The sequence below is a fragment of the Myotis nattereri genome (genome assembly GCF_964212035.1).
Source record: "Myotis nattereri genome assembly, chromosome: 7".
NCBI classification, from domain to species: domain Eukaryota; kingdom Metazoa; phylum Chordata; class Mammalia; order Chiroptera; family Vespertilionidae; genus Myotis; species Myotis nattereri.
The window spans coordinates 15,433,785-15,452,879 of NC_138082.1; the positions used below are offsets into that span (position 1 = coordinate 15,433,785).

General features: G+C 40.1%; 1 protein-coding gene across 1 annotated transcript in view; it reads left to right on the plus strand.

Annotated features, from left to right (window-relative positions):
* Positions 1 to 3,040: 3,040 nt before the first annotated feature.
* MAP2 (microtubule associated protein 2) overlaps positions 3,041 to 19,095 on the plus strand; it is a 231,955-nt gene continuing 215,900 nt past the window's right edge. Inside the window, exon 1 of the mRNA XM_081095227.1 lies at positions 3,041 to 3,348. The gene's annotated coding sequence lies outside the window, so the exon portion shown is untranslated. The remainder of the gene's footprint in view (positions 3,349 to 19,095) is intronic.

Genomic DNA, 19,095 nt, shown 5'->3' on the forward strand with positions numbered 1-19,095 from the left:
AATTGGCGTACGGCGCTACCCTTTTCATTGGCTAATCAGGGCTATATGCAAATTAACTGCCAACTAAGATGGCAGTTAACTGCCAACAAGATGGTGGCTAATTTGCATATGTAGGCACAATGCAGGGAGGCGAAAGGGAAAGCAGGAAGAAGTCCCCTGCCACTGACAATGATCGGAAACCCAGGGGGGAGCTAAGAGCTGGGGGGCAGGGCAAAGGCGGCCCTGGCAGAGGCGTCAGGCCTGGGCAAGGGGCCGATCCTGCGATTGGAGGGTGATGGGGGTCAACGCCTGAGGGCTCCCAGTATGCGAGAGGGGGCAGGCTGGGCTGAGGGACACTCCCCCCCGCTCCACACCCAGTGCACGAATTTTGTGCACTGGGCCCCTAGTCTATATATATAAAAGCCTAATATGCAAAGTGTTCCCTTGGGAGTTTGACTAGGAGTTTGATCACTAGCTGTGACATGCACTGACCACCAGGGGGTGGCGTGGAACAAAGGAAGGTCCCTGCTGGCAGCTGGCAGCTGCTAGGGACCTGACCTGTGCAGGAATTTCCTGAACTGGACCTCTAGTATTTCATAAATATAAAATAGCCAGTCAGCCAAGAATATATGGTCATTCTGAATGTGTTTAGCATGGCCTCAAATATGTAAAGAAAACATTACTAAAATAATAAGAACAATTAATCACATTAGGAGATTTCAACACCCAGCCCTCAAAACAAGCTAACATAAAATCAGCAGGGCCCTAACCAGTTTGTCTCAGTGAACAGAGCATTGGCCCAGGGACTGAAGGTCCTGGGTTCAATTTCGGTCAAAGGCATGCACCTCGGTTACAGGCTCCATCCCCAGCTCTGGTCGTGGTGTGTGTGGCGGAGTGGGGATGAGGGGGTTAACAGTTGATGTGTCTCTCTCATATCAATGTTTCTCTCTCTTTGTCTCTCCCCCTTCCTTCCACTCTCTTTAAAGTCAGTGGAAAAATATCCTTGGGATTAACAACAACAACAACAACAAATCAGTAGGAAAGAAACTTAAATTGCAAATTAAAAATTAATATCTCTCTCTCTCTCTCTCTCTCTCTCTCTCACACACACACACACACACACACATAATGACTTGAACAACTACAGATTGTACATCATTTTAAGTGCAAATGAGCTATTTGACAAAATTAACCATGTGTTGGGTTATAAAAGAGTGTAGTATTTGACTACAGTAGAGAATTTTTATTTTTTAAGCTAGAAATACCAAAATAATACTTTGGTTTGCCACAGTGAGGATGGGCAATGCCTGAAGTTTATCTGCCTACTTTAAGCTCAGAGTTGATGGAGACCCAGGGAAATCTGCCTGCAGGAGCACTTTCCTTTTGGAATGCGGTTCTTGTGTCAAATAGCACAGAACTGATAGGAAATGAGAAACCCTCAATAACTGACTATACAGGATTGAAGAGATCCTTTCAACGAATACCTGCAGCAGCATGCCAGGGTTTGAATGTCAACTGTTAACACTAAAGCAGGTTTCTTATTCCTTCCTTCCATCCCTATGCTATTAATCATTTCAAGTCTCCTAAAACCCCCTTTTTCTCAATCAGGCCATGTTCTCAGGCAGACCCCTAACTCCTCCCACGTCCCTGCTACTTGGGCTGGGGGTGGGGAGCCCTGATACTTCCAACCTCACTGCCACTGTCACAGGGATTAGGATGCAGCTGGGTGGAGGGACACAGCATACACAGAGCATGGGTGTGACTTTGAATGCCAGGGTTTCACATCTTAATCTGTTTCAGTTTCTAATTCCATCATTGGGTCTCTTCTTCCATCTGAAAATTGAGGGAATTGGACCAAATGCCCAAGAAGTTCAAAGGTTCTATGATTCCATGGCTGATTTCAGGGATAAAACCAAATGATAGCTCCTGTTTCATCAGCACTGTTTAAGCAGCACAAGCCATACCTCCCCGTCTTGGGTAACCATGAAAACACCTTGCCAGTACGCAACTTGAAGTAATTCTAAGTTGCACCTTACCCCTCTTCCTCACTGCTCTCTGGTCAGAACATTCCACGGTAAAGAATCATCTGTTTTCTTAGTTCACTTTCAAAGTATTTAAAGAGATGGCTTTCTTAAATGGTGACATTTCAAAGTCAACATTTTCTGTGCTCTCGATTCATTATACGTGTATCACTCTCCATATTCACAGACTCTCCTTATTATCTAATTATATCATCACAGGAAACATGCCAGAGGGGCAGGGCTGACATTTTAAATCCTCATCTGACACATGCCTACACCGAGATTTGGATTAAGTGAGCAGTCTCGGCATCATACATTTGGCTCTCTAGAATGCAGTGTCCATGAAGGCAGGAATTTTTTATTTATCTTTTTGCGGGGGGTGGGGTGGGGGGAGGAGGGACTGCTTTATTTACAGATGTCGCCGCAGTGTCTAGAACAAGGCCAGAAACAATAGGTTCTGATGAGCATTTGTTGAATGAATAAATGAATGAATGGTCTAATTAGTGAGGGAACTGGGTCTAGAATTCTCTCAGCTCGCAGCCTCTGGTCCTTCAGTGTTGGCAACAGGTATTCTCTTTTCTCCTGGGAAGGAGGCTAAAGGAGCACTTCTCCCCCAATTTTCTTCTGTGGTTTCTGGGTGCGGCTGATGTTAGGATTGCGGAGGCAAGGCCAGTGAGTCTTCTCCGCAGAGGGGGAGCGACAGGAACCCAAGGGTCGAACGCTGACCTCCCCGGGCTCCTGGGTGAAGAAGGCCCGCTGGGCGCCTTTGTACCCAGGGCGCCGGTCTCCCGGTTGGTGGCGGAGGAAGGGAAATGGGCTAGAAGGGCCCGCCACCCCGGGGCCGCAGGTGGCCGCGGCTTGGCGGGCTGGGGGCTGCCCCGCTCAGGGTTCCCGCGGGGCGGCGGGCTGGCTGCGGCAGGAGGCGTGGCGGCCGCGCTCCCCCTCCCGGACACTGCGGCGGCAACCTCGCCAGCCCCGCCGCCGCCTGGGACCGGCCAGCGGAGTGGGGCGTGGCCAGAGGGGGCGTGGCCAGAGGGGGCGGGGCGGGGCGGCCGGAGCCGGCGGCGGGGGCGGCGCTCACACTGGGCTGGACGCTCGGGCTGCGCGGGCTCTCGGCGGGGCCGCAGCGGCAGCAGCAGCAGCAGCAGCAGCATCCTCCTCCTCCTCCTCCTCCTCCTCCTCCTCCTCTCTCTTTCTTTCCTTCCGCTCCTTTCTCCATCTTTCCCTTCTCCTCCTCCCCCGTCCCCCGCCCCGTCTCCCGCTCCATTTCTTCTCCCGAGGGCGATAGGTCTCCGAACCCGGAGCGGTGGCGGCGGTGACCGCGGGTGCATCCAAGGTCCGCGCCCAGGTAAGAGCCGCCGTCCGCGCCTCTGCTGCTACACGGGGCGCCTCTCCTGCCTGGTTCGCCGCGTACCGGGAGCCAGACACGGGTGGGGGTGTAAGGGGGGTCTGGTCCGCGGTGCCTGGGGGCGGGCACAGGTTGGCCGGGCTGCCTCCCACTGGCAGGAAGGGGCCCGACCAGGTGTCACCTCGGGGCAGGGACCCGGGCGCTGCCGCCCGGACTCTGTAGATTCGTAGATTCGTAGGCGGGGGTGCGACCAGGGTAGGTACCACTTCGCAAGGCCCGGACATTTACCTGGGGTTAGGATACCTGTCTTGAGAACTCATGTTACCTGAGGTGTAGAAAGACGAGGCGTGACTTATAAAAAGATAATGGGGGGCGGGGGAGGATTTGGAGGTAGAGTATGGCTTTGTGCATCTAGCTGCAGGGACTGCACATACGGGAATGCGTGAGTAGGCATCCTTGTCCATTTGAAATCATTTTCCCGGTTATTCTCCCAGAAACAGCTGGAAAGGAAGATCGATACATATTTATGATTTTTAGGAAAATAAAAAATCAATGTCTGGTCGGATGGGAAGGCGGGACACGAAAAAATGAGTCTGGAGCTTGAGCATCCACAGTCTTCTCCTTTAAACCAGCGGGGTGGAAAGCGGCATTCCTGTACATCTTTTTCTCTTAAAAAAGGCCCCCTTTGGAGGCTGCAGTGCGCAGTGCCTTCCTTCCCCAACCTTGTCTTTTGTTGGAGGATGAACATTTAAAGAAAGAGTGTGTAAGAGGAGTGGGGAAGTGTGTGTTTGGGTGGGGACTGGGGGGGCGGGGTGTAGGGTAGTAAAGCAGATGGGGTCCGGAAAAATATTCCTTGGAAACTAGAAATTGATGTTATACTGCCTGCGTTGGGGTTTGGGGGTTTTGTCAGAAAATAAAAAGCTTTCATCAGCAACAAGCCTGTTTGTAACAATTGCTGTGTACTATCTGCTATAAATCCTTAGCATAATGCTGAGGACATAGGGCCTTTAAAACTGACTCCATGTGAAAGGTTTTTTGTTTAAATGCACACCACACACATATACACATACACATATGTACTGTTCTATATATATGATATTATAAAAGAGAGTGGATACGTAAAGCACGAATCTTTTTAAATTCATCTTTCAGGGTTTGGGAATTATGGTGTAAATGAAATCTGCACTGCAAAACAAAGGAGGATTGTTGATGGTATATAATTTTGATTTGAGCCAGAGGGATTGATGAATGTTGGTAAGGAACCAACTTCAATGGTAAAGGTATTATTTATTTAAAAATGGTCACTCTGGGAGAGGCAGTGACGACAAAGTGAAGTTGAGGTTTGCAGCCGCAGTGAGGCGATGGAGAACAAAGCCTTTTATGTGAGCCACATTATGCAAAACGTCCCAGGCTTGAGCTGCAGGTACTGGCCCAGCATAAAGCATAGCTCTGTCACCCTGTCATTTTACTGTGTGCAATTATACATTTTTTTGGCAATGAAAGAAGATTAAATAAATAAAAGCTATTCGGAATGCCCAAGAGGAATATTACCTTCTTTAACCAGAATGTGACACAAAACACCCTTTTCACTGGGCAAGAGACGTCTGTGTATTTTGGTAGAAATCTTTATGGATTTGTGAATCATGGAACTCTCAATCACACCTCCCCCTTCACCCCTGAAAGTATCCTCCCACCAAGAAAAGACAACAAAGGCATTGTTTTTTCTTTCAATAAAGAATATTGTATGTGTGTGTGTATTTTAACATTGAGTTCCTGGTCACTTTATCTGATGATCATAGGTTTCCATCTGCATTCATGATTTGCATATTATCAGAGCTGTTGTGCCTTTAGGATCAGTGGTACATGGTTTACTTAATTTTAATTCATAGTATTTCACAGCTTGCTATATTATTTAATTTCTGAAAGTATATATATTTTTAAACCTCAAATAGAAAAATTGCTTCAATTAAACCTGGAGATCTAAACAATTTAAAAATGGAGCCTCCTTTTAAAAAATAGTATTTTGGTTACATTCATTTTTTATTTTCTTTGTTTTTCTCCTTTTTTCATCCCCCCCTCACCCCCTTCTTTTTGTCAAATAACCTGTTTCTTTCTGACTGGCTGTGCTGCTCTAAGCTCCTAGTTATGTCTAGACTACCAAAAGCAGAGCCAGTGTTATCAGGGATTTCAGATTGAGGATTTGTTGTTCTTTCTCTGCAGCACCTCTTTCGAGATGGCTTGTTTATGGCACCTTTCAGGGAGGAGGAGAGAGAATGTGCTGAGAGAGCATGACCCGGTGAAACTGGCACAGCCATTACCTCATCACAGTAGCTACTTCAGATTTGTTGAGCGAGCAGGCATCCTCTTGGTGGAAACCAAACAGCAGGAGCACACCCATCTCAAGGCAGAGGCCCTCCTCTTCCCCAAGCAGCCTCTCGGAATGCTGCTCTCCTGAGGTTAAAGGGATATTTTCTTTTATATGTGTTTCTTTTCAGGGCTCTTGAACTTGGTCAAAAATATGCAGCCAGAAATGAAACTTGGCACAGACTCCTCTAAGCCTGAAGGAATAATTTCATTCCTTTACTGCTTTTGACTTAAATCAGTTTGCAAATTTTTAAACATCAGAAAGGAGAAGGAAGAAAAACACTTATTGGTATATTTTTGCCGACACACATAGTTTGTTTTCAATTTTACTAGCAACTAGATAACAGACAGGACTGCTATGCTTTTGAGAACTCTAGTTGCACAGTTGGACTTTGAAATTAAATAGTTATTAATTTGCTTAGACGTATTCATGAAAATATGTAATCATCCATTGTTATCCATGTGAGACAGACCATATGAAACCAACTTGGGGATTTTAGTATTTAAGTTGATTATTCTGATTAATGAATTCTTTTTTCAATAAGTTTTTTTAAATCGAGTTTAGAGAGAGCAAAAGGGAGGGTTGGAGGGGAGAGAGAGAGAGAGAAACATCAATGTGAGAGAACATTGATCAGATGTCTCCAATATGCAACCCAATGATGCTCAACTAATGGAGCCATACCTGCCATTAGGGCATGATTAATGAATTCTTTTAATGCTTAATTTCCTTTTGACAGATTAAGATAAAGGATCTCAAATAACAGATCCTATAGATGATAACACTACCTCCAGGTCAGTACTCTACTCCTAAATGTTAAAAGTGATCATTTAGGTAAGGCGTTAGTAAGTTAGTTAGTTAGTAATATTCTGAGATAGGCTTCTGCTCTTTTATCTCTGATATGTGAGTTGAAGATGCTATTACGCTCTTTGAGTCCTAATTTTCTCAGATATCTGTATTTTTTGCTACTTTAACTCTCTCAACCTGTGTGATCTTACAAGTAAAATTAATTTTTCTAAGAGGCTTATTAACATAACAAAGCAAAATAAAAATAGGAACTTATGAATTTAAGGAATTTACTGATAAAGTTGGAAGAATTTGTTTCTTTTTAAAAATGTGTTTTTATTGATTTTTAGAGAGGAAGAAAGAGAGAGAGAGAGGGATAAGGTGAGGGAGAAAGAGGGAGGGAGAGAGACAGAAAGAGAGAGAGAGAGAGAGACATACATCAATGGGCTGCCTCCTTGAACCCCAAACCCTGGCATGTGCTCTGACCAAGAATTGAACTGGTGACCTTTCAGTGTATGGGATGGTGTTCAATCAACTGAGCCACACTGGCCAGGGTGGGATTTGTTTCTTTCATAAGAAGAAACATTCAGTGGTAGCTGTTGTGTGACAGATGTGACACATAGTGCCAGGTACTTCTCCCAGACGTGGAGGCAATTATTTAGGGCCTCAAGGACAAGCTTTTAGGCATCAATTATATAAGTTATACATACCTTCTTTATATGTAATAAAGAAGGTATGTATAACTCTGACTCTTTTTGAATGTGTTTGTTTATATACACATCACTTACCATCTCTCAAATGCTTCAATCATTCAGGTGTTGAACATGTCATTAAATGCTGGACAGCACATGGAAATTCTAATTCAGAGTATCCTGAGAAACACCTTTTGATATTCTCAAAGAATTATCAGTCCCAGAAATTGATTCCAGGCACCAAAGCAGTTACATAACTACATAGAGGTGGTATAAAAATGGCAAAAGTCAAGGGAGAGGGTCCGTGGGAAAGTTTGGATGACTGGGTGGGGCTAGAGGGAGATGATGAACTAATGCAAACTCTCAGCTAACAGTTGTCCACTTTGGATGGAGATGAATTTTGTCTAAGTGGGTGGTGAGGGAAGACATCTGTTTTGTTTTTCTACCTCAACACAATATTTTGTCCATATCCCTCCCTTGTTGTTACTTTGATCTAATGGTCGTTGGTTATTTCCTTGTAAAATTTATTAAGGATACTTATTGGAAGCAATTCTGCAGTGAATTAAAAATTTTAAAACAATGTGGACACAATCAGTTGACTTTGAATGAAAAACACTTTGAATCTAATATTTGAACTTAATCTTTCCTGTTCAAGCGAGATAACCTTTCCTTTGAGTGGTAGTATTACAACTGATACTTTTTACATATTCATTTTAGTGAAATTCAGTGGAAATTTAGACAAAGAGCTCAGAATTTCCTCTTTCAGTCAGTTGTTAAGTTTATGTTATGGACTTTGGGGGTAAGTTTAAACCATTTGTTTCCATTAAAAGACACTCGAGGGGGGAAATGTCTATATGTATTTTTTGCCTTTTGTTAATACGCCTTTTAGAAAAAAACGATTTTACTTAAAAGGTTGCACAGCTTGACTTATCTCTGCCCTTCCTTTCTTCCTTCTTCCCACTTACCCTTCTCTCTTCCTTCCTTTGCTCCTTTCTTTTAATTTGTTTTGGCAAAAACCCCCACTAATTATTAGAAAATGCAAATAGAGCCTGCTATTTTTACTTGAAATTTATTTTCTATTCTTTCTATATTTCTTGTTTGACATGCAGTTTTATGCTGCCTTCTCCTCACGTCTCCATTATTCTCTTGGTCCTTTCTTTGATATTGGCTTTTATATCCTCTAGCCTTGAATACATATATTTTTTTGTATTTCCAGTCTTTGATCATGCTTCCTTTCTAAGTCAGGAAGAAAAGTTACTACCTTGTTTTTTTTCCATTATTTGTACCCAAAGTTTAGCTCCTGGGTAAGGGGTGGCAGTGAGGAACCATTCATTCCATTTGTTTCTGTTCCAATTCCGATTATATTCCTGTTCTCTGAGCTAAGGGTGAGGTGACTCACCTGTGACTTTCACATGAATATAAAAGAGGGAGAGACTCAGAATTCTAAAACCATCCCAACCTGCTACATGCCAGCTACACTACTGAACACGGTGAGGCTAAACCTGATCCAGGGAGGGCTGGCAGGCTCCTGCTCCAGGGCCATTCCTGTGGTTTGGATTTCTCAGGGCAGAGCTTTAAACTCTTTGAGGATGTGTGCCCAGACTCAAGGTACTTGGCAAGCAAAGGAGTTTTGTTTTTTTGAACGTGAACAATCCATACTGATGCCTCCAGATTAATTGAATCAGTGTTTAAACTTGGCTCTATGCACAAAGGGAATCCAACAAAAATAGCCAGGTTGAAACTTTTTTTCTAACTTATAGAACCATGCAATGTTCTCAAAAATAGATTTCCTTTTTATCCCCCAGCTTTCACATTTTTAGCTAAAAGGAACTGAGCTAGAAAAGCCGTGGGCCTCTGTGTCTGTGCCTGCTTCCTCTTACATTCCCACTCTTGTAAGTCTTCCTGTTTCTCTGCCTCCAATGCTCCATCCTTCTGGGTTTTACTTTTTTTTTCTTCTTCCAAGGAGACAGCAATTGAAATAAGAATTAGATGTTTCCATGGTTACTGTGTTCTGCAGAGCTTTGCCTGCACCCATGCTGCTTAGGCCTTGTAGAGTCTTAAGTTGACAAATATTTGAAAGGCATGAAGAGCATCTTGGAGGGAATAAATTAAGCAGAAACCATGCTTAACTATTTAAAGAGAAGCATCTTCCTAGTCAGTGAAAACTGAAACTATACCACTATCTAGGGCAGCGGTTCTCAACCTGTGGGTCGCGACCCCTTTGGCGCTCAAACGACCTTTCACAGGGGTCGCCTAAGGCCATCCTGCATATCAGGTATTTACATTATGATTAATAACAGTAGCAACATTACAGTTATGAAATAGCAACAAAAATAATGTTATGGTTGGGTCACAACATGAGGAACTGTATTTAAAGGGCCAGAAGGTTGAGAACCACTGATCTAGGGAATGAAGGAACTCTACTGTTACTCTTCCTGTGAGAGGATGTTAGATATTATGTTCTGATGTCTATATTATGTTTTAAACATGTGATGAACATGCTTAATCACCCCTCAGAACTGGGGTACTGTTTTGTCACTGAGTGGATGTAACAGAATTTCTAAAATATTTACCATGCACATCTGTGAAAGAATGGGCTGTGCATGTTGTCTTACCCTGAAGTATCTTTGAGTCATAAATAAAGGCAAAAGGCCATCTTTTTTTTTTAATATATTTTATTGATTTTTTTACAGAGAGCAAGGGAGAGGGATAGAGAGTTAGAAACATCGATGTGAGAGAAACATCGACCAGCTGCCTCCTGCACATCCCCCACCGGGTACATGCCCTTGACTGGAATCAAACCTGGAACCCTTCAGTCCGCAGGCCGACGCTCTATCCACTGAGCCAAACCGGTCAGGGCGGCAAAAGGCCATCTTAATCGCACACCAGAAGGCTACATTTATGAAAGCAGATCTTCCAAAATAAGATATTCTGTGCTCTTCTTCTCAGATGTGGTTGATTGAATTAGATGGTATAAAAAAAGTAAGTGATCTATAAAGAATTGAAATCTACCTTTTAGTAAATGATGTGCTTGGGAAGGATTCACTCTGTCTTTCTTCCACTTAAGTATCAGGCTAGTGAGCCCTCAGTATTTCTAATATCATGCTCCATAAATCATCCCTTTATTCATTTATTTATTTTAAAACATAGTTATTGGACCCCTGGTAAACAGCAGAATCTTTTTTGCATGTGTAAGATATTGAGACAAACCATACACATTCCTGCCCTCATGGAGCTTATATTCTAGTAGCAGGAGACAAAAATTAACAAGGGAACTGGTAAAATGAATGAACATTTCAGACAGGAAAACACTGTAAGGAATAGGACACAAAACCACACAATAGAGCTTGTCTGGGATGGAATAGGCTGCCTCTGGAGACATGAGTAACAATAGGGGTAGGAAAAATCAGGGGAAGAGTTTTTAAGCCAGAGGGAAAAGTAAAAGCAATGGCCTTGAAGCAGGAAGAAGCCTGGCGCATCTGAGAAACAAATGCAAGACCAATGGCACTGGAGCCTAATGAACATGGTAGAGGGTATGGCACAGGAGGTCAGAGCAGAAGGCAGGTACCAGGTGACATCGGTCCTCTTCACCATGAGAAGAGGTTAGACTGTTATTTGACTTGCAGTGTTTTCTAATTTTTCAAGTAGTAGAAGGAAATTTTTTTTTGAAAATCTCGTAAAAGCTTTTAAAGATTAATTATATCTCCTAAATCCCTGTAGCTATATCTGTATCTTATTCACTAATGTGTTAAATCACAAGAGAGAAATGATTTAGAAAATCAGAAGTCAATGGTGGATATAAAATAAGACTTTTGTTATCCTGCTCTAGTATAATGCTCTAAACATAGACAACATAAAGTGTGTCATTTTCTTTAGGAATTGGAGAATTACATGTGTAAGTAATTTTAACCCCTTGTAGCCTTTTTGTACCCCAAACTAAGTTGTTGTTTTTTTTTAAAATCAAAACAGAAAAGTACAAATCCAAGTTTGAGAAAAGTACTCATAGGAATCATTCTAGTTTCAATATGAATGCGTTCTCCCGCTATTTCCCCACAACAGCTTTAGTTGTAAACAAGGCCAGGTGCCACACAGCAACCAACATAGTACTGAAATTTATAAATTCATTAAATAACAGAGTAGCACATATTTGTTTCTCTGCAGCAGTGACCTAAATCTCTTGATAATTCAGTAAGTGAGCCGATCCATTTTCATGATCATCTTGAAAGAATAGCATGTCCTCTAAGACTATACAAATTCAGTGGAGGGAGCTGTATCACCATGTGGAGAAGCTAAAGATTTCATGTGGGATTCAGGACATGGAGGGGGGTTGCATAAGTGGCTGGGTTTGGAAAAGCTGCCAGGTAGGACAATCAAAAGCAAGAGCACTGAGGTGACAATGAGCAAAACATACCAGATTGCCTGCAGTGGGTGATTTCTTTTGGAGAAAAGGGGGATGGGTGGATGGTCTTGTATTTCTAGAGGTCATTAAGTACTGGCTGGACTTAGTAGGAGTTGGTTTTATCATAAGTCCATTGCAGTCATTCCATTGACCTGGAGAGGGGCATGAGGAATGTGACAAATTTGTAAGACAGATTCGAGAGGACCTGGTGGCAGATCTAGAATTTCTACATATGGTGCGGCATAGAGACTAGCGGTCTTGTTCAGGAGCTATGGTTGCAGACATTTTCACGAACAACTGAGAAATATCAATACCAAAGAATGGAGGTGGGAGACATTGATAGAGATGGTGGAGTGAGGAATACCAATTCTTTGACATCTTCAGGAAGATAGACTTGAGAGAGCCAAGAGGTAGAAGCCATGTAAAACTATAGCCAGTCAATAGTATGAGTTCCTATTGGGGTTATGTCATGTTCATGCAAAATATGTATTTTTAAAAGGACAATGGGCTTTGGAAAACAAAGCAAAGAAATAATGATGAATTGCAGTTCAACAACTTCTCTGACTTCCAAGCCATATTGGAAAAGCACCACATGATTTCACAGATTAATTTCATAAATAGTTATTGAAAATCAATGTGTGTGTATGTCTAAGTAAACACAGATTTTCTTGCAAAAAATTACAAACACGTTTTTGTTAGATATTGATTTGATTTTAAATGTTTGCACTCTAAATATGTTTAATATCTTTACAATTAATATCACATGGCAAGGGTTGGCAAGCTATACTGTAAAGGGCCAGATAGAAATTTTTTTAGGCTTTGTGGGCTATATACAGTCTCTCCTGATGACTCCTCTCTGCTCTTCTAGGAAGAAAGAAGCAATAAACAATAAGTGAACACATGGGTATTGCAGTGTTCCAATGAAACTTTTTTTACAAAACCAGGTGACAGGCCCATTTGACCTAGGGACTAGTTTGCGAACACCTGGCATATATTGTCATAGTTGAACATGAGTCTAGAAATGCCCTTGAAATGATAATAACCATACTTTGAAGGGGTCATAAGTACATGATGACCATGTAAGGAACTAGTTACCTATTTCCCTTTAAGAAGACCCATCTGGGGAACCTTTAGGTTCTCTCAAGTCAGAGCATATAAGACACTGGAGACCTTTCCTGAGCCACTGGCTTGATCTTATTGTGCAGGCAGTGGTTTGTTTTTATTTTTACTGATTCGGTATGACTTGATCATGATTCTTAGACATAATCAAGGGGAGTATCATGATAAATGGCAATGTTCTTCTTTAAAAGTTAAGAAACGTAGAGGAAAAATACCATACGAGAAAAAGATAAGTTCAAAAGCCCTTGGAGGTTAGATAATTAGAGGTTTATTCCACCTTATCAGTACTTGAATTTTAGATTACTAATTGTTTCACTGTAATCACTTTGTATGGTTTAGTGTTGCTGAGAATTGGAAATAATAAGTTGCATTTCAGTCTGATAGGAACATAGGCAAAATCATGGGTGATGGGCCTTGAGTACATGTAGACCAGGATTTCAATGGATATCATTGCCCAGGTACAGTTACAGGGATCATAATAGGCATGATCATATAATTTTGTTTTAGTGTAATATACAAAGAAGTATTAAATTAGTCATGATGAAGAGATGGCCAGAAAAGATCACATTTTATAGTTGATATCAGCTGTTTAGGAAAGCTGGTATGTAAAGAAGGGTGTAAATGGAGAATGCATATTTAACCTTGAGAACAACCTCTTTATTATCTTAAAATAACTCAAGGTTAAAATTGCTTGGCATTTCTGTATTATGTGGGGTTATTTTTCATAGACAAAACATATAAAAAACATAGGAACGTCTGGAGGCTTTGCAACAAATGAAATAACCATGACTTTATCTCTTGTGATAAAATATAGTCTATTGTGTGAATAATAAATAATAACTCCCCTGAATTTATTCAGCACCCTCTCTCTGGGCAGAGATTGAGGAAAAGAGATTGAACAACTGTAAATGCCTTTGCACTTCAGAGGTTCTCAGACCTGCAGAGAAGGTTATGCATGTGAGAACCTACTTCAATCAGTGAACTGAGGAGCCCTGGTCCAGACCAAGGATTGAAGGGAAAATGTTCCTGTTCAGAAAAGTGCTGTTGACCTAGACAGCGTGACACTTATTCAGGCCATTTCTGGACTCATGTCAGAGTCCTCAAAATGGAGTGAAAACTAATCTTATGATGACACTGTAAATCTCTGGTCACATTTATTATTATATATCATCTTCATAAAGTCTAGGTGTACATGTAGCCACAAGATAGAATGTAGTTAACACAGAAACAATATTTAAAATTTGAGATAACGATGATATACAGTTAGTTATAATGTAATCTATTGATAGAACAGAAATGAACTCCTTGTTGGAAAAACCTACACCAAATCGAATGAGCATTTCATTTTACACTTAAATATAATTTACTGAGTATTACTCTGGCTACTTAAGGTAATAAAATTTAAAAGTTAAACCTTTGAAATTGTCCGTGAACATTCTGATGACTCATCACTGAAAGTCTATGAAAGCTTCTTCTCCATTTCTGAGGTTAGTGAGGATAAAATGGAGAACAGAGAGGGGACTCATAGGGCTGTCACTTTGTATAACTCCAACTTTACTTTGCATTGTTATTTCTGGGAACTCACATTGCTGCTCTGTTTTATCATTTTTACGACTTCACACTTGATTACCTAATTCTACAACCACCTGTGACTGCTAAGGTCCACATTTATTCAATCCTATACTCCTTTGAACAAGTAGAGTGTGTATGTATGATTTATTTACAAAAGGCAGTTTATCTACACAGACTCATAAAGGAAGTACAAAAAAAAAAAAAAAAGTCCATGACCTCTGTGGCCCTTAATTCATTATCTTTTAAAATGTTGCCAAAAGATTTCTCAAATATGTGAGTATGTGTGTGTTTTAGATCTAAGAATCTGGAAGTTGGACTAGAGCTATCTTTTGGAATGATTTATTTTTTTCTCAGAAAGTGAAATAGTAACAAAAATGCTCTTTGTGCCACAGTTGTAGTTCCAAAGAAAAAGGCAATGCTGGCAGATGTAAAAAGATGTAAATATATGTTATCTATGGGTCACATCAGCCATTCTTAAAACAACTTGAAATTAAGTAGCTGTAGTACTTTTGGACATGAAGCTGAGCAGTTCACAAAAGTGGAAGGCAATGCTAACTCATTCCAGTAGTTGGTATTAGCATATACAACATGAATAGACATGGTCAGTGTACTGAATGTATTTGAAAGAGGATGTAAATGAGTATAATATCTTACAGACTCACTTATTTTATTGTTTATTATAGTCTGAACAATAACTATCATGACAAATTAAAAACCATTCTATTACATTGTGTTTAGATTTATTTCTGTACCATTGTATGTAAGCTGTATTCATTTTCATAGAGTTCATATTTTAAATATTTACCTTTGAAAAATTCAGTAATCTCATTTTTAAAGTAGAGAATATGATACCTTAGTCACTATATAATTTTTATTTGCTTGTTTGTATAGTATCTACAAGATATACCTATTGCTAAGATAATTGTGTGGATGAAGGGAGTGGCCAGTACATATTTTTGAATGAATAAATGGTTTTAGAGAAGGTAGTTTAGAATCTCCCAAAATTTGACAAGATTTGTTTGATCTTATACCAAAAAGTAGGTGATGATTCTTTTTTTGGGTGGTAAGATTTGAAGGAATGAAAAAACATCTCTTTCTTTTTTAAAACACATAGACAAATCCCATTTGTCTAAAATACCCTATCTTTGCCTTTGTTTATGACACACAAAGCCTTATCATGTTACTCTCTTTCTGAGATATTGGGAATGTCATTTGACTCTCTGGGCCTCAGTTTCCTAATCTACGAGGGGATACATTTAATTCTCTTCGAGACTGCTTCCCATTCTATGGTTAATTGAAACTGCATTGCATTAATTCACATTTGCACAAATCAGTTTGTCTTGTTAGCGAGCTATTCACCCAGCGAAGATTTTGGTGATTGGAATGCTGAAAGGATAAGCATTTTATTAAGGAAAGCTGAAGTCACAAAGAAAGATTGGAGTTAGTAGGTGCCATTCAGAGGAACAGTTCCATCCAGTGGAACTATTTAATTTTCAGCAAAAGTTTATTAAGAACCAGATAGGAGCCCCCTCCTGTGATAAGCCAGGTTAGCAGTAAGAAGAAAAAAACAAGACCACATCCTTACTCTCCAGTAGCTTGTCAGCGAATTGAGGAAGACAGCTGTCTCACATCTTTTGAATAACTAAACAGGCTGTAAATGAACATGTATCACATCACTAATTTACCTGCCTAGAAGTACTTGGAGGAGGAAACACATAGGTGAATGTCTTAAAAAAACAAACAAAACCCAAGTCATAATATGGTTATGTATTAATCGAGTGACACAATAATCAGAGGTGTTGGGGAAGATAAGAGTAAGGTAGGGCTTTAGGAAAAGACGAATGCAAATATATGCACTTGGAAAGATACTTGCCCTCCTGTAGCTGGTTTGGATTCTAAAAAGAAAAATGAATTGTTTTGGAAAAAATATTTTGCAATAGAAAGGCAAATAATGTTGTATTCACTACTGTGTATGATATGTTTTGTTTCTTTGTAAGTCTTAAAGCAGTATATCAGACTTATGTATAAAACGCTTCTCATAAGTCATTTAAAATTTGTTAACTGCAGATCTGCAAATATCCATTTAAATTCTCTGAGAATGTCTTTCACTTCAAATGTAAAATCTTTAGAAGACACGAGGCTTTGGGAAGAAGGGAAGAAGAAAGAGGTGTGCCCAAAGTATTTATTGTAGCAGTTCTCAAAGAAGAGGCCAGCTGTGTTGGAACTAGAATGAACATGTAAATTATCAAAAGGGAACAATGAGAGCCCCCTTTATTTTTTCAGACAATGACCAGTGCAATCACATAAAAAAAGTGTTTGGCAAGATTTTCTCCTGTGCACGAGTCACGCATGATGAGCTGAAAGGCTGTGAGGGAAGTGATTTACAAGGACTAAGTGGACACAACCCATGGATTGTCTAGTACTCTGAGCAGTTGAATTAACCCAGGAACAGACCTTCAGTTCTGCTGGGACTGAATCCAAATCACGAGATAACCATGCATGGAACTCAGGGAGTCAGTGCATCAGTAGCATAGCGGGACTGTGAATTGAACTACAGTGCTGGCATGAATTGCATTTCAATTCAGGTGGTTTTATGAATCAAGACAGAGGTCTTTGAATACAATGCAGACAGTCAGTGGGAACAAAATAGACACATGGAACAAAATAAAATGATTATGCATGAACTTGGCTAGGATGGTCTTTATTAGCCATATAGGATAAAGAATCCATGATAGCTTTTAAATCCAAGGATTTTCACAAATACATTATTATTTTTGTTTAAATTTAAGTGCTTCAGAAAAAGTCCTACACATAAATAATACATGTTTGAATGTCATTTGAACTGACCTTCTAGCCCTAATATTTAATGTCAATCAGACATCATAGTTCTGTGATGAAAAAAAATCAAGTGCCAGTGAGTTAAATAAAACTGTAAATATATAAAATTTATAACTGGGTTTTACACAAACTATGAAAATGAGAGGGTAAAAGAATTTTAAACTCTAAAACTTTGGGGTATGGGGGCCCTACACACATTTTTATAAAACATTGATCAGTGATTTTACCTTTTATATGACCATAAAGTTTATATGAGCTACTGAACAATTTATGTAGTGTTCAAACAGTTAAAGATAAGATCATAGTTCATGCCTGAAATAATGAGTTTGATTAGCAAATAAATGTTTAATTATCAACTTAAATTTTAACACCCCCCATGCACCAACACACCTTTTGGTTTAGAACCATGGCTCCTTTTCTATGATCAGTCTTACTGGTTGATCTGTTCCCTTCTCAAAGCTTTAACAAGCACCCAAATCTCCAGTTTGGGGTTCCTTTCTAAGAGTCAGCTTTATATATCCCACTGTCTTCCAGGTGGTTCCACTTGGGCTCTGTAGGCATCTGAAAACCACCATGTTCATAACCCAACTTATTTCAATAGCCATCCTACATTCCTCTTACAGTCCCTTTTTTAGGCAATAGAACTATTCCAGGTCAGAAACTAAAAGTCATCCTAGACTCCTCATACATTTCCTAAATATGTATTTCTTTACATTTTTGTTTTTTCATCTCTACTCTTCTTGAATTGACTCTTCACCTTTTGCCTGAAATACAGCAAATGTTTCCAATCTTTTCCCAATAAATGCAGTCTTTATAAGCCTTAAGTGATATTTCTAAACCATCTATCCAGTACACTTTTTGTTCAAAATCCTTCCTCTTTGATTTTTTAACATAGCTTAGAAAGCCAGGGAAATCTAGCTCTTCAGTCTTTTTTTTCAACTCTCCCTGCCTGTATTTTTGGTCTCCCTCAAAACTACTAAACTCCTGTAATTCCATACCCATCACTTGCTCTATTCTTCCCATCATAGTTTTCTTTTCCCCATGACTAACTGCTTTTCATTTTTAAAAACTAGACAAGCTTTTGTATCTCTCTCTCTTTATCTGGATGTTATGCTTCTTGAAGGAAGTATCCTATTCATCTTTGCAAATCCTGTATCTAGCAGAATGCCTGGCATATAATACACATTCAGTAATTATTTGTGGAACTGAAACAATGCTTTTTGGTTCTGTTTAGCTTTTGCTATTGATTACTTTGAATAAATGGGTGCATGCCTACTACACTGAGTTTCCATCAGGGAGCTAACTTTAGTCAGATACTTTAGAATACCAAGTATTTTTTTAAAAAATATTTTTATTGATTTCAGAGAGGAAGGGAGAGGTAGAGAAAGATAGAAACGTCAATGATGAGAAAGAATCATTGATCAGCTGCTTCCCACATGCCCCACCCACCCTGGGGATCTAACCCACAACCCAGGCATGTGCCCTGACTGGCAATTGAACTGTGATTTCTTGGTTCATAGGTCGATGTTGAAGCACTGAGCCACACTGGCTAGGCCCAAGTTTTTTTTTTTTTTTTTTTTTTTTTTATCATGCTTCCAATCTCTTCACCATCCACTCCCAAACAGCAATTGTTTCATTTTTCTACCCAACCCTGGGTAAACTAAATGCTCTGAGCCCGATTTTCACCTTAAGGAATTCCTATCTCAACAGGTTCTTGTGAGAGTTACCCGTGATAACTTATGTGAAAATGGTGCATAGTGTCAGGGGCAGCATTGGACTTTGGTAAATATGCAGTAAGCTTTCAGAGAACATGAAGAGTCATAATGCTTTCTGAATTGTTTTATCATTGCTATTAGACAATGAAGGAAATGATGACCTCTGACTTTAAGTCTGTGTTGGAGATTAAAGTATGAAATTTATATGTCTATCACATTCAGTATTTCTTGTCTTTCCTCAAGGATTAATTATATTGCTTAGTC